This window comes from Branchiostoma lanceolatum, chromosome 15 (genome assembly GCF_035083965.1).
Source record: "Branchiostoma lanceolatum isolate klBraLanc5 chromosome 15, klBraLanc5.hap2, whole genome shotgun sequence".
NCBI lineage: Eukaryota > Metazoa > Chordata > Leptocardii > Amphioxiformes > Branchiostomatidae > Branchiostoma > Branchiostoma lanceolatum.
Genome location: NC_089736.1, coordinates 6,009,835 through 6,031,001, shown reverse-complemented (window position 1 = coordinate 6,031,001; position 21,167 = coordinate 6,009,835). Strand labels below are relative to the sequence as shown.

At 39.5% G+C, this 21,167-nt stretch overlaps 2 long non-coding RNA genes across 2 annotated transcripts; one reads left to right on the top strand and one right to left on the bottom strand.

Moving 5' to 3' along the window:
* Window positions 1-317: 317 nt before the first annotated feature.
* LOC136449304 (uncharacterized) lies at window positions 318-12,001 on the top strand. The gene is made up of 5 exons (XR_010758010.1): window positions 318-1,706; window positions 2,142-2,221; window positions 4,482-4,524; window positions 8,286-8,377; window positions 9,586-12,001. It is a non-coding gene; the product is annotated as an uncharacterized lncRNA (long non-coding RNA).
* A 2,304-nt stretch (window positions 12,002-14,305) lies between these two features.
* LOC136420367 (uncharacterized) lies at window positions 14,306-19,240 on the bottom strand. The gene is made up of 4 exons (XR_010753190.1): window positions 19,106-19,240; window positions 17,407-17,459; window positions 16,719-16,800; window positions 14,306-14,783 (listed from the first exon to the last, which is right to left on the bottom strand). It is a non-coding gene; the product is annotated as an uncharacterized lncRNA (long non-coding RNA).
* Between the last annotated feature and the right edge of the window lie 1,927 nt (window positions 19,241-21,167).

Sequence of the window (21,167 nt, the reverse complement as noted above, 5' to 3'; positions counted from 1 at the left end):
AGGACAACTTGATACGTTCTTTGTGAAGAGAGTTACACAATGAAAAAAAGTTGATCAAAAACGGTTGAATACGTGAACAGTAATGACGTTACGTCTGACCAAAACCTCATTGGTCTGACCTATTATATGTTAACGGAGGTTTGACACATGTGCACGAGTGTAGAAATCGCCCATTCAATTATGTTCCGATTTACACACAAGTTCAGAGTCGACTCAGGGTTGTGCATGACGAGCTTTGGGCTCAAGAGTTGATTTGATTATATGTTTATCGTACAAAGCAGCTGCAAAATGATAAAATACTGCAGAAAATATTTTAGGAAAGGGATATTTATGTCATCGAATGCCAAAGCCAATTTCAAAAGTCGAAGAAGATGTCATCCATATATTAATAATCAAATCAACATGGCCAAAAGCAAAATAAAAAGTTGCGTAGGGATGCAAATATTTTACGGATTTGCAGCTATTCTCATTGGTCGAACAGCTAACTATTGCCACGCTTTCATTGGTCGAATAGCTAATTGCCACGCTCTTATTGGTTGAACTACTAATTGTGATTGACAGTCAAGATCGGTCTATTGTAATTGACAGTAAAAATGTCTGAGGTATCCCTTACTCCACTCATCGATAATGTCCAAGGAAAATACAATCTTGAGGATCCCAAAGAGGGAACAATTTTCCAAATTCAAATCCCCCGGGGAACGAACCTTACGTTGTTGATTGATATTGTAGGTAATTAAATTTGCAGCTGATTAATTACTTAATCAGCGCCTGACCCCCACCCTTTTCCCACAATTCATGTCTTGGAATCTGTTATTCTGGTCTTCAGAAAAATGTTCGTGTAAACTTTGAAAAAAGTTGGTGAAATTTTTATGTAGGCAAGCTAGGTCCAAAGGAAAAACGCGTGCAGACACCCTTAAGTATGCACCTTGAGTGAGAAACTCATAGAAACTTTATTTCACCGTTTATAACGTTTTTAAAGTGTGAACGTGTCTAAACCACAGACGTTGCTTACAAGGAAAGGCGGTGGTACATATAGCGACGTGTGTCACCTCCTCATTTGTACCGACGTGCTCGTGTGTCTTCACGGTTGTGTTGCCACAGTCCCCACAGAAACTGATGGAAACTAGGTGAGGCTAGTTCCGGCCCGCCAGCATTCGAACGTTGATTCTGGTTGGACTCACTTGAGACTTGGCTGTGTGAGACGCTATTGCATGTAATCGCTGGGTTTCCCATGGCAGAACAAGTCCGTATTCGTGGGGGCGAGCGTCGTCATTTTTGAGGTGGGGCCTTTTCCTGCTGATAAGATGGTGGCGGTCCGGGTTAGTCGAGGAGAAAACATACCAACATACCGACAAACAAACAACCAAAATAGGTGGTTTTGCACCCCCGTGTGGAGATCACAGTTGGCACAGTCCGGTTCAGTTCGTTCAGCTCAGGCGTGTGTGCATGGATCCTGCATGTGCAGAGAAGTTTCGGATGGATTTTTTTGTAACTTCTCGGGACAATTCCAATCCTTTTATTCTCAAGTTTGTTCCTTCAATGTGTGTAGTAACTGCTGAAATATTGTCGTGGCGGTTTTCGGTGCGTTTCAAGGAGTTTCGGGAGGAATGGGGGCCTTCTTTACTTGTTGCGTTTCGGAGAGACGACAAAATGGCGAGGCTAGCGTGTTGAACAGACGGCGTGGTGAAGACACTCGTTCTTACAAGGTAAAACAACAAACTGTTTCCTCCACATGAGATTAAAATTTGAAATTTTGGTGTAATTTGGTGTATTTCTCTGAATCCTGAGCGGAAAATGTTGTCTTTACGATAACTTTACAAATGTCTATTTTTTTCGTATTTGGTTAAATATTTTGCTCTTTATTGTGTGCGTAAATAACGTTGCATATATTTGGCGAGTTGTGTGAAAATTATAGCAAGTATGAGTTGATATTAGTAGCAGAAAAACTGAAAGAAAAGTGTCCTTTGTTTCCCTCCACGTGGCCGCCACACCTGTTGGAATGTACGTGACGTCACTCCTCAGTTTTCCCGCCAAAACGCGGCGTGGAGGGGAGAGCGTGGCTTGTGTTTTAGTCTTGCGGATTTAACGACCGTTTCTCATAGTTTTGGACGAAGAAATTGGCCTTTTTTCTGTAATTGCAGCCTCGGGGAAGCTGACGAACTGGCGGAAATGTTGGAGGGAACGTCGGACCGCGTATGGCTGGAAAACTCCTTTACTGGAGGTAAAACAAATTCTGTTTCGTCGATGGAATTCCTTGTGATTTAGTGTTATTTTTAATTGAAACAAGGCCGTAATTCCCGGGCAAGCGTCGCTATTTTTGGAGCGGCAACTCCAAGAGAAGACAGGCTTTACAAATGTCTATGTCTTCCCGGTTTGGTTAGGATATTTTGCACTTTATTCCGTGCGTAACTAACGTTTATATTTATGTAGCGAGTCACGTAGGAATGGTATGAGTTGATAAAATATATGTGGCAGAAAAAATGCGACAAAATGTGTTAACTTTGTTTTATAATATGTCCACGTGCCGTGGTCCGGCTGTACCGCCACCAGTATAAACGCGCACGTGGGCGTTCTTCCCGCCAAAATGTCTGGTGGACAGGAAAAAAGCTTATGGCATTCAATGCGTATTGGAGAGATGTGTTATAAGTTGCTGCAAGGTTGTGCTTTGAGGTGAAGAAGTTGAGTGGTGTTGAGCACTCAAAATTTAAGTTTGAAGTTGTGAGCTGTGAGAAGTAAAACAAATTTGTTTTTGAAGCATTTTATGAAGTTATTATGCAAATGTGCTAAACAGTGAGTAGATGTCACTACTATGAAGATTTCAGCATTTTTGCGTTTCGGCGCATGCGCGCCGGAACGCATTGTCCTGGCTTTTACCTTCAAGCAAGGACCAGGGAAGCTTGGTTCAACACTGTGTCGCACACAATAAGACCTTATATGGCAATACGTTCTCAAATCCTTGTATAGCCGTTGCCTTATATGGCAAGAGAGCACGAAAAGGCAGGCACGCTAGATTTGCATGTGACACAGGACGGCGACCGCATGTAACTGCTACAACTGTTCGGAAATATCATTGCATTGTGGTTTCGGACTTTGATATCCTGAAAAATGACCATATTACATCTATTCCACAAGATTGCAGAAGAAAAAAAATGATTTCGTCAAGAAAACGAGCAAAAATCGGCATAAATGATACCATATAGTGAGGTTATAGCATTACGTCCAAAGCAAGTAAATACGTACCGCAGCTTGGCCGATCTGGCAACGCGAAGCACTTCGGACCCAGAAGATCCGGGTTCGTGTCCGTGCATGAATTTTTTTTTTCTTTTTAGATATTGAATATCAAAAATATATATTGATATTATATTAATCTATCAATATCATATTTATGAATATCATTTTTTTCATTAATAAATAAAGAAATATTTTATATTTGTTATTTTTAAATATTCATTTAATATATACAAGGCCTTTGTCTTATGAACAGGACTTCATAGATTCCAAACCCGGCATTCGAATTTTTCTGTTCATTGTAATGGAAAATACCGTGCAGCGGCTCCTATGCGCGGTAAGATGATTCTTGCAAAACACTCGCCACTAAACTTCTATCCCCGATGTAAACAGAGGCTCTTGATGTTGTTTGCAAAACAGCGATTCTTTGTTACAGTAGCAAATGCTCCATTGTTCAGTATCGACTTCATTCAGACAACACGGACGTGGAAAGTGGCGCCCCTCGGCACAAAACTATGGGAATTTTCATGAATTTTAGCAAAATTACCCAGGAAAATAAGGAAGAAATGTTGTAAATGCGGAAACCAGAATAATACGGATGAGGTAGCTGTTGATTTGTTTGACATTTGGTAGTCATTTTAGATAGAACCTTAGCTGTTATGAACTTCTATTTCACTTAATTACCATAGTGCTGATGATTCAATGGTGCTTTTTCAAATTTTATGTTTTATTGCGTGCCATGTACATAATTACATTGATAGCTTTTATAATAAGCCTATTATACATTTTACAAATAAGCACAAGTTGTAGGCCAAGACCAGCTTTTTCAAAAGCACTTAAGTTAAGTGACGTAACTTCAAAATTGCTTTCCCCAATCTGCCTTTCTCTATTAAAACAGTACTCATTTCCCAAAATGACAATTTTTCTTATAGACTGAACAGCCCTTGAGTGACTTCCTCTGGCAGATTTTACTTCAAGTAAAGGGAAAAGACAATTCACACTTATAAACGTAGCCGAAACGCCAGCTTTTTTTAAAAGCTCTTGTTTTATTTCCATTTTCGGTCGCCCTAAATTGGCTAATATTGCTTTGGTTGCCGAGGTACAACTAATGTGTTCCATAAAGGGGGTTACTATTATTCTAGAAATAGCTGTTGAAATTCTGCTTCAATATATAACATCACAAAGGCTAACATTTGAAATGACTTGACAACTGATGATACTTGTTACTTACTGTGACTGTTTTATTGCCACAGGGAGGAACATTGAAGAAAACCTGCTCTTAGAAGAGACGTCCCGGTGAGTGTTTCACAATTTCTTTGTGGAGATCATATTGTTGGTAACGATACCTTTGCCAATTACCTTGCTGAACTGTTAAACACTACTTAATCAGTACGTTGATGTTTTCTGTGACACTGACCATGTTGGCTGACCATGTTGACTGACCATGGCACGAAATCTGGACTATTAGTTTTGGATCATGGACTTATAACGCTACTTGGTAGATACGAATAAGGATGTTTAGGGGGGCTCGAAACACAACCAGTCATTTAAGCCAGCTGCGCTCTCGAAACGTCATGCCATAATAGTTAGCAAATTGACTGTGGGCATTAAGAAGAAGAAGAAGTTATTGTGTACCGTGTTTTGCTCAGTTTCACTTATCGGGTACCGTATATTGTACAGCAACATTTAGACTATTCCTCGTATACATTGATTTTATGATGTGACGAGAATATTAAGGAACATGAATACAGTCAAACCTGCCTAGGCGACCACCTTTTCAACGCGACCACCTGGCCATGGCGACCGCTTTTTCTCGGTCCCGAATATTTTCCCCATAGGCACAAGCATTAAGCTGCCTGCCCAAGGCGACCACCTGTCCAACGCGACCGCGACCGCCACGAATTGGGACCGCACAGAGCACAATCCCTGCCCATGGCGGCCGCCTAATTTTCAAGCGTGTGGTGACATAGGATCATTTTGCTGTCGGATTTCACGGAAATGTTTTCAAGACTTTGAAGGACAAAAATAAGGACAAAAATACATGGAATAGCAATTTTATAGCATCGATTCCTCCATGAAGTGTTTTAATAAAACGTTCCCCCTATAAATATTGTAAAGACAAATGTTTGTGATGTTGTTGTGCCTATCGTAATCTTATAGTTTACCGCAAACTCAGTTCGGTTTAAACTCAATTTTCAAAACGAATACGTAGTGCATGGCGTCAAAAAGTCAGATTTCGCAGAAACTACTATCTATTTCTTGTATTTTCAACAAAAATGTGTCTGGGTCTTACTAAATTCCGCCGAAAAATGACTTCGCGGCGGGCAAAACATCGGGCGATAAATATTGTTCCTTGGTCCCGACGCCATCTTGGATTTTGGCGCGGCCCGGATTTGGCGTACAGCTGACCTTTCTAAAACACGTTGCTTTTGTGTATGAACATTTAGGAATACTCTAGTTATTAATCAAAATTAATATTCTTATTTTCTTTTTATTTCCATGAATCTCACAAACCTTTATTGGACGGTGTGCGTTCTGCTGCACTGACTTACCTTTCGATGCGGCGCGGCGCGACGAAATCACACCGTTCCGTTTTCATCTTTAGCTGTCAGATCGAAAACTTTTTGCCCCTTTTATCCAGCGGTCGGCGCCCCAAAAAAGGCTTGGGTCAGCAGGTGTTTTCTAGGGATTTGTCTTAGGCCTTAAAACTTCGATGATGTGCGCGTGTGTGTGTGTGTGTACTATTTAATGTAACGTGTGAATGCGGGAGGGCGCTGCGATCATCGAGGCAACCATTGTTTTGTAGTCAAAATTATGACAAAAATTTATACACGATGTAGCGGTATACAATTATTACGACGATAACGGAAAATGTAATTTTTGAAGGATCTTTCTGTCAATGAGAATTGAACCTGGTGGGAGTCATGTTGTCTAAATTCACTAATTTTTCATCCATTTACGTACTGTATTGAAAACCTCGACCTGGAAACATCATGAGTGGAATCCTCTTCATGGCGACCACCTGTCCATCGCGACCGTTTTTGCTCGGTCCGCCGGGTGGTCGCCTTGGGCAGGTTTGACTGTATGTTTTAATGTATACTTGACCTCTATACTTATTTGATGATTTGTGTATATTTTGTGGGAACATCACAATTAGTAGATAGTAAGTCAAGATAGAATTGAATTTTTTTCAAAAATTAAATAGTAAGTGTTTGGTAGTGTTAAGTCAAGGTAGCAGCACACAGTATTCAAATGCCACTCCCGGAATCCGTGATCAAGCATGAAAGAAATGGTGCGGCCTAAATCTTGAATCACATGTTAAGATGTTTTGTGAGGCGAGGCACAAACTTTACTGTACGACAGTACGTTTTTATGATATGAATAAGTCTGCTTTTACCCTAACGTTACTATGGTTTCATCCACGTCACTTTGCAGCTCATTATTATCTAAGGCTGGAAACTGTGCTCTGCTACCTTGAACATCATTATTGAAACATAAGTTTATTGCAGGTTCTTGCCCGTAGGCTAATTGCAAGTACTTCCAATTAGCCTACGGGCAAGGACATGTAACATGAAAGGACGGACAAACAATGGGTAACAATATAGCATGTGACTATTCTATATATCTTATTTGGGTTTGACTACTTCTTTTTCCGAGACAGTGGAAGACAAAAGATCCCACTTTTTCTGTAATGTGTGGGTTTCGTGATGTTAAGAGGAGATGTAGTTTTCTTTTGGTCTGTAAACATGGAGAAGTTTGGTTGGAATTTGGTGGGCTCTTTAAACAGCGCTTTTCTTTCTTGATTGCAGAAGGGGAAATAAAATGTGTTTCGTCTTCCTCCATGTTTGAAATGCAGTATTTACAAGTTCTGTAGAACTCTATAACCTCTGGATGGATTGATGTGAACTTCGTTGTGTGAACTTCGTTGTGTGATTCGGTCTTTACCTATCCAAGACATAATCAGGTTTTGGCAGGGTTTCTTGCTAATGCAGCTGAATTTTGTTTTCATGCAAATTGTGCTGTGTACCTAAATACATACGATCCATTACGCGGAATACATACCATCCTTACTCATTTGTTGGCCATCGCGCTAGCACCGAATCTAGCTTTGTCTGGTCCTCCTAGTTGGTTTATTCAGTCTTAATTTCGTGCAGCTTGAGATTTTTAGAGTTTAGCCAGATGGGATACGTAATTATTAAGGTCTTAAAAGCCAAGATATCGTACGAAGAACTGGTTATCCCGAGTCCGCCATCTTGAATTTGTCGGTCATGTCACGTAAAAGTCGTATGAAACCTTAAAATTTGCCACCCCTGATACAGAGATTTTGGTACTGAATAAAAAAGCATTGAACTCTTGGCATTGTTGGAAGGGTCCTCTAGGGAATTAAAGAAGTTGAATTTTGATCATGTTTGCCCTGAGTTCAGGATTCAACGTATTGTAAATTTGACAGAACAAGCTGGATTCAAGGATATTTCTAACACAGTTTAGTCTCTGATGAATTATGATACCCGCTGGAGTGGAATGTCCCTTTAATCTGAGTGTTAAATATTGGAAGTCTGTAACTGTAAGAAAATTTGCATGACTATTTGCCTAAAGTAGATTATGTTTCAAAGTTGAATCACTTTGGCCCCCGCTCGTGATTGAAAAAGTAAAATGGTGAGCAGTTTCAGCAAAGTAAACCATTTTACTTGTGAACATGAACGCTGAAACGGTTTCATTCTGTTTTATTCCGAACCTCCTCGCGAGGTAATCTACAACGGTTTTGCAGAATTGGCATTGCGGAACCACTTCACATCGACGTCATACATCTGGGTACATGAGGTCATAGTTTTAGATGTCAATAGCTAGGATATTTTGGGCACGTTTTTGAATAGTAACATCTTGTTACATTATCAGTGCGCTAGGGGTCGCTATTGTACAGATGTCAGATCAAAATTTTATTTCCCTTACCAGCGGTTGACCCAAACAAATGATGATAGCATGGTTGACAGGTGTGACAATATTTAATGTTGTCTCTGTGTAGCTTTTTCTTGAAACCTTCTCTGGTCTTGTTGCAGATTGCCGTCCAACACAGCATTGCTGCCGACTCCAGCCTGCAGTTAACACCAGTGCGAGGAAGAGTCTCTTCCTGGAAGACACGTGTTAAACAGTTCAGTTGTTCATTGTCCAGGCTATATCTTCTTTAAATTTATGCTTTTAAAGTTCCCTGTATGCAGAAATAGAACTGTTTGCCAACTGAAGTAATTGGACTTGCTTTTCTAAGTCGACTGTACAGAATTTCTTTTATCAGAGAGCTGGAATCAACTTTACTCACTACTGCTTTTCGTTTTAGATTGAATCGTTCCTTTGTAAATAAAGATTATTTTCAGTTGCTTAACTTAACAGGGGTCCTATAACTTGAAACGTATATTTATAAGTTTGACATCGCATTGTACCAGTGTCGTCTGAAAAGTGTTGCTTTTTGACGAATGATAGTCGTGCTTAAGGATTTTCCGTTGTCGAGTTGATTTTACATCGTCCATGCATGATTTACAGTCGGTAAAACCAGAAAAATGTTATGAATATAGCGTTCCATATTGTTCCATTCTAATTAGGGTACCGTAACTTCGGCATACAAATACCTTTAAGTTAAAGTTTGTGTGTTGTCACATGCGTGGTTAGGTTACATGTTTGCAACACCAATGCGTTTGCTTGTGGAACCATGTGCAAGCCTGCCAACGGGAACTTATGAAATGCAAGTTTATCCGACGTCGATTGATAAGATTAATTGCCGTTTTGGAGCCTCTAGCTAGTACTTGATTTAGACAGGGGGACCGTGAAATGTGAACACTGTAGCTGCATCACATTCAAATCGTGGTCAACGTAAAGGGGGGAGGGCGTTCGAAGCCGCGGTTATATCGTTATTTAAGACAAGTTTAATCGCGACATAAACTAACAAACACCTCTACGTTTCTTGTGTGTTTTGTATGGCTTTATGCCTCGTGTAAAACAAGAAAGTTTGCCTTACGATTGTTGACTGTTCTTTATGTAAGACTTGCCATTACGCAATGACCTTGCATCGAATGTAGCCATTGTTATATAGCCAAATTTTCCTGGTGGCACAAAAGTCCGTGTACAGAAATTCGTGTTTTATTCAGACGTCTGCTATATCCATGAAGTTGGGTTGTCGGCGTTTTTATTCAGCACACTAGCGGATAGAAACATACAATGTCTCTCTTCTGCATAATAAGACAAAGCAAAACCCGTTTGAAGTTATGGTACTGTTGAAGTTATGGGACCCCACGTTATAATTGTAACGGTTACCGTTTTTGCATTTATCAATATGTTGTGGTATGACACTTTTTTCTTTTCATTTAGTCAAATGTATCCAGAGGGGCGACAGCAACAGACTCCAGCCGATGGGATGCAGAGAAGAGCTTCTTCTGGAGATGACCTGCCTCCAGCCTGAGACTTTGCTGCGACCGGAGATACAAGTCATGATATGTCAAGTCAAGTCAAAGACTTTATTTACATTATGAGTGTTTTTTATCATTCACATGATAATATCTTTATTGCAAGTTCATGCTCAAATGCACATGGAAATCGAAAAAGTTATCTGGTCTACTGTGGAAGTTCTATGATTGACTGGTTGGGTTTGACTTCTTTCTTTGAAGGCAGTGGAAAATGAAGTGACCCACGTTTTTTATCCTAAGTGGGTAGGTTGATTCTTGTAGAAAGATGGATTTGTGTAAATAATTCCAATGGTGAAAGGCAGGAGATTTTATGGAAGCTGTTTTATATAATTTGTTTATTTCGGTATTGTAAAGGGGACATTGGCAAATAAAATGTATTTCATTTTCCACTGCGTTCATTGCACAAAACTTAGTAGACACATTTTCTCGTGAGCAGGCAGCTTTTTATATCTAGTGGGTGTGCGCTTATTCGTATGTTACACACAGCTGATCTGTTGGTCAAAATCTTTGTTGGAGAGATACGTTTTCCATTGAGTATTCTGTTTTGATGTTTCTATAAAATGTTAACTTACTATCGTCAATAGATTTGTAAAGAAAACTTTGAACGTATGAGTCTGCCAGCCTTTTTTTAGCAATGTACAAAATGCTGTATGTCTAGATCGAGATTGTTGACGTTCCAGATAAAGAGGCTATTGTCGAGTACATGTTTCACATGATAGCATTGTATAACTGTACTAGAATACTCGACAAGAAAAGCTTGTTTTTCTAGATGAACTTGATTTTGTGTACCGAGACCATTAACTTTGTGTAAAGTTGCAGAATTGTTGCGTAAATCTTTGATAGTTGTACTGTTGTCATCATAGCAGTGTACGAATGCACACGAAAAATTGTGTAGCCATTTGAAAGTATGATTGTTATCATTATTGTTAGGTAAAGGCAATTTTGTGTACCGAGACCATTAACTTCGTGTAATGATGGAGAATTGTTGTGCTAGAATCTTTGATATTTGTGCTGATTGCAACATAGAATTGTATGAATGCACACGACAAATTATGTAGCAATTTGAAAGTTATTTTTAACAATTATGTTGGGCTAAGCTGATCTTGTGTAGCAAGACCGTCAACTTTGTGTAATGTTGAAGAACTGTTATGCTAGAATCATTGATGTTTGTGCTACGCCAATGCACACGACGAACTTTGTAGTAATTTTGAAAGTACTGTTCTCAATATTGTTAAGCTAAGCTAATCTTGTGTAGCAAGACCGTCAACTTTGTGTAATGTTGAAGAATTGTTGTGCTAGAATCTTTGAATAATTCAGTGATATTTGTGCTACGAATGCATACAACAAACTTTGGAGTAATTTCGAAAGTATTGTTGTCAATATTGTTGGGCTTAGCTGATGTTGTTTACCGAGACTGTCAACTTTCTGTAATGTTGAAGAACTGTTGTGCTAGAATCTTTGATATTTGTGCTACAAATGCACACGACAAACCATGTAGCAATCTAAAAGTATTATTGTTAGCAATATTGTTAGACTAAGCTGATGTTGTGTACCGAGACTGTATGATATTGTTTATTTGCAAAGATTTTACTTGAAGAAGAAAAAGGCAAAAAGTTAAATGATGATAAATGAACTAGGCTGGTAAGCATATGTTTGTAGGAATGTGCAGAAGCCAGGAATTCATCTGAATTGTGTCCTTCTGCTGTAACATGAGAGTACTTGATCAAGTGTGAAGACTAAAGAACACTTCTATCAAAACCATCTACCATCCCCAAACAATGTCAACGGTGGCGCATAGTTTGAGCAAGGATACTTACTAAGTTACTTGTTCAGAAACTATATGGCACTAGAGACTTTGGATCGGTTTTTGACCAGACAGAAGTGTTATTTAAATCTTAAGACTGGATCATAAACCCTTTTGTTATATGGAAGGAGATGATTTAGGAGGATTGTTGGGTTTTACATACTTATGGACCAGCGTAGTTCATGTTAAAGTGTGTCGAGTCTTTCATTAACCTCCACCTCCCTTCCATACATCCCCCTCCATCCATCCCCCGCAACCCCTCACTTCAATCCTCAACCCTCACTCCAATCCCCGCAACCCCTCACTCCAACCCTCAACCCCTCACTCCAACCCTCAACCCCTCACTCCAATCCCAACCCCTCACTCCAATCCCAACCCCTCACTCCAATCCCAACCCTCACTCCAATCCCAACCCCTCACTCCAATCCCCAACCCCTCACTCCAATCCCCAACCCCTCACTCCAATCCCCAACCCCTCACTCCAATCCCCAACCCCTCACTCCACTCCCCAACCCCTCACTCCACTCCCCAACCCCTCACTCCACTCCCCAACCCCTCACTCCACTCCCCAACCCCTCACTCCACTCCCCAACCCCTCACTCCACTCCCCAACCCCTCACTCCACTCCCCAACCCCTCACTCCAATCCCAACCCCCACTCCAATCCCCAACCCCTCACTCCAATCCCCAACCCCTCACTCCAATCCCAACCTCCACTCCAATCCCCAACCCCTCACTCCAATCCCCAACCCCTCACTCCAATCCCAACCCCTCACTCCCCTCCCAACCCCTCACTCCCCTCCCAACCCCTCACTCCCCTCCCAACCCCTCACTCCCCTCCCAACCCCTCACTCCCCTCCCAACCCCTCACTCCCCTCCCAACCCCTCACTCCCCTCCCAACCCCTCACTCCCTCCCCAACCCCTCACTCCACTCCCCAACCCCTCACTCCACTCCCCAACCCCTCACTCCACTCCCCAACCCCTCACTCCACTCCCCAACCCCTCACTCCACTCCCCAACCCCTCACTCCACTCCCCAACCCCTCACTCCACTCCCCAACCCCTCACTCCACTCCCCAACCCCTCACTCCACTCCCCAACCCCTCACTCCACTCCCCAACCCCTCACTAACAAACTTCATTTCAATAAAAGAAATGCTACAGGAGATTACTCGTGTTGACCAGTTCTTGTGTCAAATACTTATAAAATGTTATTACAGAAGAAATATACACTTAGAATACTTAGTAAATTTTTTTTATCGATATAAAATGGAAAACTTCTCAAATGCCGCCGCCAGGCTACCGACAAAGCCGCGGCCCCACGTGCCCGGTCGGCAGCACAAAGGCCCCACCTGGGTCGTAGGCAAATATGTCACCCCCTCAAATTCACTAAGAGGGGGACGGGGGTGTAGTTCATGTTAAAGCTTGTTGTGTTGTTTTTCCTGTTAAAATGCACATTTCAGATAACCTTTGCATTGTTTCCCTGCTATATTTATTTTAAATGATTTCACTGCTTCATTTTATTACTTCTTTTGGCCACTATTTATTATCTTGTCAGTTCTAAAGCTATAGCCACCAATTTGAAAGATTACTAAGTGACATTGATCATAAGTTTGCTACTGAAATTATAGTTCAAAGAAAAGGCTGAATAATTCTTCATGTTCATGTCTACGAAACCTTTTTTTCTCACTTAATTGCTGTGCCCTAATGTCGTTTGAAACTTAATTCTATACTTGAAGTAATTTCAGTTGTGCATAACTTTTGGGAAGTTCCAAACTTTAGCAAATCGTGCAAGCCTATATATGCACGCAAGTCTAGCGGGTTATATGTAGTAGCAATAGAGAGCCAATATTACCAGTAATGTGTTAAGACAACTTTTCAGATTGTAAGTTATTTACTGCTAGTAGTAGTCAGTTATATTAATAATCAGCAACAATTTATAGAAACATGTAGAAACTGAATAGTACTCTCAATAACTCAGAAGTTTCTTTCTACATGACCAATTACTCACGGAATAACCATTCAGTTTCTTTTACCAAGGCTTAACATGTTTCTATAAATACTTCAGATTATTAATAACTTATCAAATACTACTAGCAGTACATAACTTACAATATGAAATTCTCTTCACTCCTTACTTTTCATATTGTTAGCTATCTACTGCTTCCATATATAACCCGTCACACTTGTGCACAGAATTTGCTTAAGTTTCCAACAAAAACTCAATTCTATGCTTTAATAGTCTAAAAACTTTTTATGTTTATGCACAACTGGACCAGTACTTCAAGTCTACAAGTTCAAACAACATTAGGCCACACCAATTTAATTTTTTCATAAAGGTCTACATATTAACATGAAGAGTTATTCACCTTTCTTTTAACTATAATTTCACTACCAAATTTATGATTAATGCTCCTTAAGTATGTGGCAGCCTTAATAACCTTTCAAATTGGTGGCTACTTTTACAACTGACCAGATAATAAATTGGCGTGACCTTATGTGTAATAAAATGAACCAGTGAAATCATTTAAAATAAATATACCAGGAAAACAAACACTCCCAAAATATTATATTAACAATTTCAAGAATAAATAAAAATTTCCAAATTCTATTAAGACACTGTTTCTCAGAAACTTTTTACAAATTTCTTGTTTTTATCAAATTGATTATTTCTCTTGTTAAGAAAATACATTTTTGGTAGTGAAGGTCATTTTAAATGTGTGATTTAACAGGGAAAAAAACCCAACAAGCTTCAACATGAACTACACTGGTCATGTTTACAGGAATAGCAATTCCTATAAACATAGAAACCAGCCTAGTTCATTTATCAATCAAAAGTCTTTATTTCAACAAATACATTCAAAATCCTGCAAGTACAAGCAAATTCTAGAGATCTTTACACTGAGTACCAAATTGCAAGCCTTTTTACATTTACCACATAAATTATAGGATTCAAAAAAGAGTTATCACATTACATCTATATTCCGACAAAATCGAAGGCAATACATCATGTTCCACCGCTGTTACGATGAATTTAGGACGACTTAAATTAGATGATCTATGCATAGTGAAACGCGTTCGAACCATTACAACTAAATTCCGACAAGTACAGTTCATTCAAGGCCACATTTCTTTACAGAGATAATTTTGTGGTTTTACGGCAAAACCATGTCACATTTTTATGAAGCCAGGGAAGTACTGAAAAGTTTCAAATTAAGAGCTGTCTTCTTGAGGTCTTCACATGTATACTGCTACAGCATCTGAAGATACGGCAGTTGGCACAACGTCCGTCTTACATTTCCTGAAACAAAAACCAAAACTGTTATAGATATAGTACTACATGGCGTAGAGTACAATATGTGAACTTCAATGCTGACGTATATTGTGGTAGTACATAACAAGTTTTACAGAAACATTTACATTTCACCGACTCTCGAGGCATTTATGGACAGATACATATGCTATGAAAATTACACAATGCTACAATCAATGAAATCAGCGTTACGATTCAATTGACACCATACAGTCATTTCAAAAAATACATGAGATAAAATAGATAATAAGTGCATGTAGGAGGTATACGCAGAGCTTAGATTCCAGCGGAAGTTTGCAACAACGCCAATTTAGATCATTTCTAATGGTGGCTGTGGAAAACCAGCTTTATGTGCCTCCCCACTAGTGTTATTTCACAAATGAAGCTTCGAAGGCAGGGCCCCAAATTCATTTTCCAACCAAAAAAATTTGGGTGAACTACATAAAATAAAGTTGAATTTCAGCAAAACATTACTTTGACGTGACTGCCGTGAGGGCAAACTTCAAATCGTAATCCATATTTCAAATAAAGTACAACAAAAAGTTAAATAATTGCTTTTTGTGATACTTGGATTTCAAGAATATTCTGTAAGTGTACATGAGAACCATTACAATGTAGAGTTAGCCTCCGTTGCAGTCCTTCCCACTAGCAATTTTTCAACTTATCGGGTCCAGGTTTTTGGCTGGGATCCTGTGACTGCTGCGTTTTGTCGTTTCTAGCTAAGGCCTTATCAAAAAACACATCACCAATTGCCATGGATGTGCAAACTTCCCATAATAAACCATGACCAGTGCAGGGAAATCTTCCCACTCTTAAGCCCAATTGACGCCGCAAACTATGACCTCACATAGACGGATGTGAACCGGTTTCGTAACGCTTTTGCATTCATGATGACTATTCTGAACCGTTGTAGACTACCTTGCGAGGAGGTTCAGAAAAAAAACAGACTAAACTGTTACGGAGCATTCATGTTCACAAGTAAAACGGCTTACTTTGCTGAAATGGTTCAAACTGTTTTATTTTTTCAATCATGAACAGGACTTAATGATTCAACATAATCTACTTTAGGTAAATAGTCATGAAAATTTTCTTACAGACTCCCAATATTTCACACTCTTAACAGATCAAAGGAACATTCCACACCAGAAGCGGGTATCATAATTCATCAAAGACTAAATTGTTATGCTTGAATTTACCATACGTTGAAGCCTCAACTCAGGGCAAACATTAGGATAATAAATAGGGATCAACTTCTTGAATTCACCAAAGGACCCTTACAACAATGCCAAGATTTTTTTTCTTTGCAAATCCAACTAAATTGCTATAATGATCCTGTGCTTTTTGTGCAAGGAAACGTGTCTCACAAAAGTGTGAGAAAGCTGCAATACTTTCTCCACTCACGCCGCTAACAAATATAATCTAACCTCTGACCCTTTGTTGTCTCCTTCTTCGTAAAATAAACTAAGATCTCTATGCTATAACGACTAAATTCACATAAGATATCAGCAATAGAAAGAAAACTCAGGCCACATTTCAGAAATTTGCAACATGACTTTGAAGGCATGATAATCATTTGCCAGAAAGCATGCGTCACTTCACGTGCGCTTTGTGCAACATAACATTAGTTACTCGCGGCTAAAATAATTGGCCCTTTGAAAGACTTTCTTAATCACCCCTGACTGCCTTTGCTGAAAGCGACAAAACACAGTCCGGTCACACGATCCCAAGCAGATACGGCCCCCAGCCAAGGAACCTGGACCTGATAAGTTGAGAAATCGCTGCAACGAAGGCTAATATAGAATACAAAAATATCTAGGTGCACTTACACTGATGCACCCAGTATTTCAAGGCCTGAAACTCCGAAGGTAATTCTATTGCACAGAGAGTGAGTGTACAGTCAACATAAATGATGAACAACTTAACTGTCAAACACAGTTCTTCTTCAGAAGAAACTCTTTTCTGCATCGGCTGGAGTCTGTTGCTGTCAGTTGTCGCCAGTTTTTGACTAAATGAAAAGCAGAGAAAAGTGTCATACCTCAACATATTGATACATGTAAAAACAGTTGCAATTACAGTAAATGCAGAAATATTTGCGGTAAACTTAAAAACCATCGTAAAACTTTCTCCATCTATGACTATAGCGCTACTATGGTAACTTAAAACTACCGCAAATACTCCACTTTCTGCCTACAGCGAAATAAAAACCAAGCGAACTTAAATGCATTTACAGCAAAACTAGAAGCAGTCCCAATTTACAAATCGATATATATACAATGAAATCTAAGATAACAAGCAGTAGTGAGTAAAGCTAATTCCAGGCCTCTTACTCCTGAGACAACAGCACAGGTCATTTTATGTACTGAATACTATGTCTTCATTACCATCAGCCTTCAATGTTAGACAAAAAGTGTTAAGCAGCGAATGCTTAACACTTCATTGAAAGATATTTCAGTGGCCAGAAACAAAACGTTTGACAAACAACAGTAGTCACAGTTACCGCAAACATGAATGCATTATTGTATAGTATTCAGGGTTTTTGCCTCTCACCCAATCAACTTAGAAAAGCAAGGCGAAAATCACAAGAAGATATAGTCAGAACAATGAACTTAACTGTTAAACACACGTCCTGCTGGAGTCGGCAGCAATGCTGTGTTGGACGAACATCTGCAAGAAGACCAGAGAAAGTTTGAAGAAAAAGGAACAGAGACAACATTGTCACACCTGAACAACTTCCCCTAAATATTTACAGGCAACCAAAGCAATATAGGGACAAAAAAATGTTGAAATGTTTTTGCTACTGACATTTACTAATACTTTGAGCATATTAAAACCACACAAACGTGCCGCTTGATGATTCCCTTAGTTTCGCAAGCCTACAAAAACCCTGTCAACGATTTTTCGTAAGCTCTCACATCACAACGATGTAGTATTTTTGCATAATGGACGTTGCTATACATTGTGATAGTGTAGTTTTAACTTATGTATAGAAATAGACTTTCACAATCCGATTATTGCTTGGGTTGCCTTTAATGCTTGCATACGTAATCTTAAGAATATCACCATCTCCAAATATCAAGACAACAGGCAAGCTGCCATGGAAACACGAAGCTGGGAATAAATAAAACCTGCAGACATAGAAAATTTATCAATCTTGATATCGGGTTTATCTTGCCACTTGTCTATTATAAAATGTTGCTTCAGTGTCATATAATTAGATAAATCAGTCATAATGGATTACAAATGTACGTTTTTTCCCCCCTTAAAATACATTTTTTGGCGTATGAATGTCACAATCACAGGGCCATTACTTCAAGTGTACAATTAAGTTCCAAAGGACATTAGGCCACAGTAATTTCATTATAAAAAAAGGGTCTAGTAGTAGATATTAACATGAAGAATTATTCAGCCTTTTCTTTGAACTATAATTTCAGTAGCAAACTTATGATCAATGTCACTTAGTAATCTTTCAAATTGGTGGCTATAGTTTTAGAACTGACAAGATAATAAATAGTGGCCAAAAGAAGTAATAAAATGAAGCAGTGAAATCATTTAAAATAAATATAGCAGGGAAACAATGCAAAGGTTATCTGAAATGTGCATTTTAACAGGAAAAACAACACAACAAGCTTTAACATGAACTACACCCCCGTCCCCCTCTTAGTGAATTTGAGGGGGTGACATATTTGCCTACGACCCAGGTGGGGCCTTTGTGCTGCCGACCGGGCACGTGGGGCCGCGGCTTTGCCGGTAGCCTGGCGGCGGCATTTGAGAAGTTTTCCATTTTATATCGATAAAAATTTACTAAGTATTCTAAGTGTATATTTCTTCTGTAATAACATTTTATAAGTATTTGACACAAGAACTGGTCAACACGAGTAATCTCCTGTAGCATTTCTTTTATTGAAATGAAGTTTGTTAGTGAGGGAGGTTTGGTGAACAATGGAGTCCAGCGTGGCGCACGTGGCGCGAATTTCAGGCCGGAAAAAACTAGACAACTGAATAAGAAAAATGGCAAAAACACGAAATTATCGGCTTGAAAATGTTTTATCTTCATGTCACTGAAAAGGTCATTGTTTTACCAACTACTCTGTAAAATATTAAAGAATAGAACGAGGCCGACGGTACATAAAAATGTGCACGTGTTCGAGTTTTTCGAGGAAGACAAGACTGCCTGAGTGAAGGATAAATTTCTACACGAGGCCGCGTCGGAATATCATCCTCACTGTTCCCCGAAATAACGTCCAATTTTCACTAAATCTCCACAAAAAACGACCACAGATATACAAACAACAAGGTGAAATAGTTCTCACCCTAAAAAATGGACGTTGCGCGGCTCCAAGCACGGATTTCCGACGAGATGTTCTCTCCTCGCCCCTGCCGCCATGCCGTCTTCTTCTGATCCTGCAGTGCGGGCGCATTGGACTATGGGTAATATGACGTCATCACCCAGATTTTGGCGCCAAAACTGGACCATGTTCCTCTGACAAGTTGGATGACGTATTTCATCTTAAAGCGTAAAGACTTTTGGATCGTTTTGATCCGACTAAAGGCTGTTACGGGTTACTTTTAAAGTGACTATATTTCTAAAAGCACTTGTTATACCAAGGAAGTCAAATAGAACTTCCGAATCTGTGCTTTAACAAAGATTGAATTTCATAGACAGCTGGGTGGCCGTTTCCAGCTGCCTGACAAGGGCTCCCCACAGCGGAATAAAAGATCACTGCAGCACTTGGAATGTGATAATTTGATGACTTAAATTTGTCAAGTTGTCAGCTGAGATATAACAGCATGTGGTAGCTACTGAATGATTGGTTGCATTAGATGAAACATTTGATAATGCAATCGACATTTTATTGCATATTCATTATGCTATGAAGTCTCATAATAAGGGTTCAGGAAGCTCAAACAGATCATGCTATACAACACAATAGATTCTTTATTTTCTTTCTTTCACATCTCCTTGTTTCAGTCTGGAAATTGATTTTGTCATGCTACGATATTAGTAGCAATTTCATACTTCACAGCATATATTTTCAATTCAAAATTTTAGTGCACAACAAATGTAACAGGTACAATGTATGGCAAGTTTCTTAAGTAGCACTGAATATCAAGACATGCATATGCCTTTGCCTATTAACTTAAGACTGAACACTAGGTTTTCAATATGAGTGATACAGTATATGTACATGTATAGGGATAGGGATATATTTGGTTGCAAATTCTTTTAGGTGAACTCTCTAATTACACAGTACACCACACATTCATGGAGTACTTTATGCAAATGCTGTATACATGTACTTATCCAACACTTCCACATAAACACAAACGAAATATCAATAATAATCATTTTGCAATATTTTAGGAGAGACCGACCCCGCAAAGGCATCAAGGCCAATGTCATCTACAGACTCAAATGTGAAGAACCCAACTGTAACAACACTTATATCGGAGAGACCAGCCGAAAATGAAAGGTACAAAGAACATTGCGCTAACCGCTACTCTTCGGCCATTTTCCACCACCTAAAACACAACCAGGGGCACTCGTTCAATCTAGAATCCACTGATATCCTTGACCGTGAACCCCACTGGTTCGAACGTGGAGTGAAGGAGGCAATATATGAGAGGATATACAATCCAACCCTCAACGGGAAAGGAGGGCTAAGGGTGGAACTGTCTGGCACTTGGGACATAGCCTTGGGGGCAAACCAGCTTTAGCTCCTATATTAAAACAATAGGAGCTATTGTTAGCCTCCGTTGCAGACTCTGAAGCGGCTTTTTGGGGGGCTAAATAATACACTTTTTGCAGCCACCCCGTAACTATCAGCCACCCCGTAACCAGCGGCTGCTGGTTACGGGGTGGCTGATAGTTACGGGGTGGCTGCAAAAAGTGTATTATTTAGCCCCCCAAAAAGCCGCTTCAGAGTCTGCAACGGAGGCTAGCTATTGTCCCCTTTTACTTCAACCTTGTCTTGAGCTGTCTAATTTGCTTTCTATTGGACTATCTAAAAATTTGTCTTCTCTTTATTTGCATATCAATTCATAGTTCGTGGTTATAAACCTGCTGTTCGACTGATCTTGCTCACAGTCACTGACGAAAAGTAGTGGATGCTACTTGAAACATCTGACCGTTTCCAAAATCATTTCCAGTTGTTTGAGTAACTGCTTTTTTGGCGTATCTTATTACCTGGATGTCTAATCTTCATCGACGTAGCTATCAAACTTTATTTTCTGGCTCATAGCAAAGTTTACATAATGTACAGTAGTACATTATGTAAACTGACTTGAAACTTTTCAAATCATTGATTAATAACAAGTGTTTTATAGAAAGTAATAATCAAACTGATTCGATTTCAGTCTATAAAATAGCCAAGA